Here is a 6,000-nt window from a genome sequence, read left to right as displayed (position 1 = left end):
ATATCATGGTAAGTCGAACTCATCTTGTTTTTACCTTTTCTCATAAGGAAGTTGTTTGACTCTTCTCTCTTGTTGAATACAGGTCTACCCCAAGGCTCGGTTGTTGTTCTCGAGGATGAAGTTTTGGCTAATCCTGTTGCTGATGCGGGAGGCTTTTACATAGATAGGCATCTCCGGGTCTGCTTCTAGTGCGAGTGCTTCTTCTCGGAGTCCCCGGCCGGAGAACAAACAACCAAAAAGAAGGTGTTCCTCCGCGACTGGGGGAAAGAATAAGAAGGCGAAGAACGCCGCCCCCGAGTCATCTCCGGAAGTTGTTGTGATGAGCTTCACGCTCGGTCTAGCCATAGATACCGTGATGATTGACGATGATGGAGAAGACAACGAGGAGGGGGGCTTCTCTACACAGAATACGATGACCTTCCTCAGCTTAACAAACTGCTCAATCTGTTGAGTTAGTTACACCAACCGAGGACGATGCCTCAGCGCTCTGGGGGAGTTTGATATGGTGGAAAATGCTAACTCCCATTTTCGGATCCCTGTACTCGGTACTATGAGGCTGAGTACTAGGTCCGTGTCGTCTTCGAATAACGAGCAACTAATACCCCGTACTGCGCTTGCCACAACCACTTCTCATCCTTCAATGCCATCAACTTTATCTCCTTTATCACCGACTCTTCCACCAGTAACTGCTACATCATCTAACCGATCGCATCTGTCCGAGAAGAGGAAGTTCCTCTCCCCTAGTCCCCAGTTCATGGAAATTTGGGGCAAAATTATGCAGCCTCCTCAGAAGATCCACATAGGAGGAAGAGCATACTCTTTCAGTCACTATCAGGTGCAATCAAATCTCCCAACCGGTGGAACTTGCTAACTACTTAAATCCTTTGTCTTCAAAAAAATATTTGGAAAAGATACAAGCTCTCTCGGGCAAGTTCTTGTTGAATAATGCTATGCACGCCGCCGCAGCGGTATACTCTTCATTTCCTTTGACATCTCTTCTATCTTTGATTTAGTAGTATTTTGAGTTTGCCTTTTTTGTTTCGCATGCCAATTTCTTTACTTCCAAGGGACTCCAAATGTTGATTCGGGAAAAGGAGGAACTTACCTCCATGCGGGATCACCTTTTGGCCGAGTAGGATGAAACTTCTGCTGGTATCTCATAATTGGAAGCCAAGGCTGCTGAGGCTAATGTGTTGGAGACTTATTTGCAGCAAAGCGAGCAAGAAGTGGAAACCCTTAGCCAAGAGATCGCCCCGCTGATGGTTCAATTTGAAGAGGCTAGGGAAAAATGGGCTGCAGTCCATAGTGTTATTCTTGCTGCATCCGATCGCGAGGCTGCCTCCGCTGACTAAATAATTTGGAGGTCTTGAACTCCAAATCTTAAGAGTTTGCTGCTGGCCGAGTGAAATATGCCTAGAAGTATAAGAGGACCATTGAGCATAATAGACTTTTCAGCTCTATTATCCGTGATCTCGATGTTGGCCTCCGGTCCGTTAGATCCGCACGAGAAAATCTTCCTGTCGAGATTGGCCAACTTAAAGAAGAACTCAAGCTCCAAGCGGCTTCCCTAGTTGTTGAAAAAATATATGTTATGTATATCATGAGGAGAAAAACCTGGGAAGAGGCTAAAGCGGGTGTCATCCACTTTGATGCCGAAATCGCAAAAGCCCTTGAGCTAGAGTCAGCTACTAAAAGGGGTCTTTCAGACGGTCCTGATGCTTCTGGTTCTTCTGGTTCCACTCTGAATCTTCGGGAACTGAAGAGGAAGCAGAAGGCAAAGATGTTGGAGGCTAAAATGATAAAGGTCAAGTGTCGAGCCGGTGGCGGATCTACCTACTTCCCTTGGGGGCGCGGATGCTTCTCTTCCTCCGGGTTTCGGAGATGCAGCAACTTAGCTTTTCATTTCCCAACTTTTGTACTTGTTCCATTTTGGCACATTTATTTTAAATAAAAACATCTTTTTCTCAAGTATTGTATGAGTCTTTCTGCGTTCTTTTGTTTGAACAATTTTGCAAGTTTAATATTTGCGTTCTTGCTTGCTTAAGTGTTTTGCGCAAGTTTTACTGTTTGCGTATGATTATGCAAGGCTTTGGGTGTATTTTTCCCCGAAAGCTATTGGATTTTGGGCACAAGTTCTTCCAAAATCAACCCTTTATCGTGAGAGTTTTCATAAGAGAGGGCCCTCTTTTGTTTACAGTGCACTTGAAAAGGACGTCTCATGTTCATTGCGGCACTAGTATTTGAATTACTTATTTAGCTTTCAAATGACAAAATCAATTCATCGCTCAAAAAAGAAACAAGATAGAAATAAAAGGACTTTACTTTATCCCTACAATTTTCAAAAAGTATATAAGCATTCGACATGCTAAAAAGAAATTGCCATTTCTTCTGGCTAGGTAACTTGTAAAACTTGTTTCTACGGGGCTAGATACGCAGTCCCCGATCCCAATGACACAATTATGTTTTCGGTTTTTGTATTTCCATTGATGTGGAAGTCATTGTTGTCGTATCCTCGTATCATTCTCGCTTAGTGTTCGAATGCGAAGAATGCGAATTTGAACACTGGAAGTTTTGTACCTTCGAGGATTCCACTAATGAATTGCTAGATAATCTTCAGTTCGATAACTAACTTCACTTCCCCTTAGGAGTTTATGCTATCAATCCAAAGGCTATTTAGAGATCCCCTAGTGTCTTGCACATGTGAACGGTCGGTTAACCTTTGTTCGATAGCAAACTTAACTTCCCGGTGGGAACTTTGCTACCAGCAAAAGATTATCTAACCGCTCTGGAGTGGTTCTTCGCTTATGTGCCTTGCTATTAAAAGGTCATATTGCTGCTGTTGAAACCTTCTTCGTAGTATACTTTCCATTGCTGCCTCGTTAAAAACCTTACCAAAAGAACCTAATTAGGACAAAAACTGGACGAAGGAAAAAAGAGTGCAGCACATACTTTCAGTACATATGATGTTCATCAGCAATAGTATCTCTTAAGGTGTGCCACGTTTCGGATGCTTGGAAACTTTTCTCCATCTTGGTTCTCCAACTCGTATGAACCTTTCCCGGTGACAGCTAAAACCCAGTAGGGGCCTTCCCATGTTGGACCTAGCTTCCCTGCATTGAGTTCATGTGTGTTTTGGGTTACTTTCCTTAGAACCAAGTCTCCCACTTTGAAATAACAGAGCTTGGCTCTTCGATTATAATATCTTTCTATTCTCTGCTTTTGAGCTTTCATCCTTATATGCGTCAAGTCCCTGCGCTTATCGAGCAGCTCCAAATTGACTAACATTGCTTCGTTGTTTGCTTCTTCAGTTGCCTAGAAATATCTCAAGGTATGCTCCCCTACTTCCACCGAGATCAAAGCTTCTGCTCTGTACAAAAAGGAGGCAGGAGTCTCTCCTATGCTCGATTTAGCTGTTGTTCGATACGCCCATACTACTCTAAGCAGTTCCTCGGGCTATTTACCTTTAGTTGCTTCCAATCTCTTTTTCATATTTTGGATAATTACTTTGTTCGTTGATTCTGCTTGACCATTTGCGCTCGGATGATAGGGCGACGATGTGATCCTTTTAATTTTCAACTCTTCAAGGAACTCATGACCATTGCGCCTATAAATTGTGGTCTGTTATCACAGGATATCTCTTTAGTTATTCCAAATCTTCATATTATGTTCTCCTACAAGAAATACACCACTTCACATTGGCTGATCTTCTGATAAGGACCTGCTTGAACCCACTTAGAAAAATAGTCAGTTAAAATAAAAAAAACCTTACCTTACCAGGGGCTGATGGTAGTGGTCCGACGATATCCATTCCCCACTTCATGAACGACCAGGGATACAAAACGAAGTGCAATGGTTCTGCTGGTTGATGTACCAACGGTGCGTTACGTTGACACTTATCGCATTTCTATACGAAAGCTTTAGCGTCTTGTTCCATTCGGGGCCAATAGTATCCTGCCCTTACCAACTTTAGTACTAAGGAATCTGCGCCCGAATGATTTCCACATATTCCTTCGTGGACTTCTCGCATAACATAATTAGCTTCGGAGGCTCCCAAGCATCGGCCTGGCGGGCCTTGGAATGATTTCACTTACAATTGGCCTCCTTTGAAGCTATATCGTGATGCTTTAGCGCGCAACACCCGGGATTCCTTGGGGTCTTCGGGCAACTTCCCATGCTCGAGATAATCAATGATTTTATTCCTACAGTCCTAGACCAAATTAGTCGTGTTTACCTTGTAGTAGCTATCTGTATCCAGAACTGAGTGCATAAGCTGTACTACCATACCCGAGTTCGATCTTTCTATTTTTGTTAATGAGCTAAGGTTAGCTAATGTGTCTGCTTCTGAGTTTCTTCCATCGGGATATGCATAATTGACCACTTCCAGAATCAGGCAAGCAGAGGCTGAACCTTCACTACGTATTGTTGCATGCGCTCCTCTTTGGCTTCGAAGATCCCGTAGACCTGATTTACCACCAGCTGGGAGTCACATTTGATTTCTTTGACCTCGGAATCTAGTCCCCAGGAAAATTCAAGTCCTACAATTAAATCTTCATACTCTGCTTCGTTGTTACTTAAAGGGATATGGCCTGCCTTAAGGTTTGTCCCGAAGGCGTGGTTAATACTATGCCAAGCCCGGATCCTTTTACGTTAGAAGCTCCGTCCATAAATAGGGTCCAAACTCTTGATGTCAATTCTGACACCATCACTACTTCTTTAGTTGCCAGAGGCAGTAATCCGGATTGAAATCGGCCATAAAGTCGACCAAAACTTGTGACTTAATCGCAGCCCTAGGTTTATATTCTATGTCAAATTCACTCATTTTGACGGCCCATTTGGCCAGCCTACCAAACGTTTGGGTTTATGAAGGATATTACGCAGGGGAAAGGTGGTCATCACAGCTATCGGGTGACATTGGAAATAAGGCCTTATCTTTCGAGCGACGATTACGAGGGCTAAGGCCAGCTTCTCCAAGAAGGGGTAGCGAGTGTACCGAAATTTGTTATGAACGAAGTTTTTTCCTAATCCTCCGTGTTCATCTTAATTTGGTAGTACCCCTAGTAAGCATCAAGGAAACTCATAAACTCGTGCCCGACCATTGCATCAATCATTTGATCGATATTTGACAATGGAATGAGTCCTTTGGGTATGCCTTATTCAAGTCCTTATAATCTATGCACATCTGAGATGTATTGTTCTTCTTAGGAACTACTACTATGTTAGCTAGCCAGTTCGGATACTTTACCTCTTAGATCAAATCGATATCAAGTAGGCGAGTTACCTCTTTTTTGACGAATTTATTTCTTGCCTCGATAATAGGACGTTTCTTTTGTCTTGCCGGGGGGATGCTGGGATCCAAGATTAGCTTGTGTACGACCACTTCCGTCGGGATACCTATCATATCCGCATGCGACTTGCTCAAGATTTTCCATTGTGGAATTCGTTACGTTCGTCTCTTCTGGTACCTCGAAATACCATGGCACTTGATAAGATTCTGATGCCTTTTCCCCCTGATTGACTTCACTTGATTTGGGAGCAGGTGATTGGTTCCTATAATTGCAATACCGTATGCTTCTTCCCTTTTCTACTGGAGACCAAAATCACATTCATCTCCCTTGCTGCCGATTGATTGCCTTTTATCTGTTTAATCCCATCGGGATTTGGGAATTTCAACAACTGGTGATATGTTGATGGTACAACCTTCATATAGTGTAACCATGGTCTTCCTAGGATAATGTTATAGCCTATATCACCATCCACCACCTCAAAAAAGGTCGTCTTCATCACCCCTTCGATGTTCGTGGGCAGTAGAATCTCTTCTCAGGTTGTCATGTTGCTAGGTTGAACCTGATAAAGAGTTTTGTGGCTGGATCCGGTAAGTTTGGCTTGTTCCAATACCCTTCATTGTATAATATTGGCCGAACTCCCTAGATCAACCAAAACATGTTTGATTTTAAAATCTAATACATTTAAAGAAATTACCAATGTGTCGTTGTGCGGCAA

The sequence above is a fragment of the Nicotiana sylvestris genome, chromosome 3 (assembly GCF_000393655.2).
Source record: "Nicotiana sylvestris chromosome 3, ASM39365v2, whole genome shotgun sequence".
NCBI lineage: Eukaryota > Viridiplantae > Streptophyta > Magnoliopsida > Solanales > Solanaceae > Nicotiana > Nicotiana sylvestris.
The sequence above is the reverse complement of the archived record's forward strand: the minus strand, read 5'-3'. Positions refer to the sequence as shown.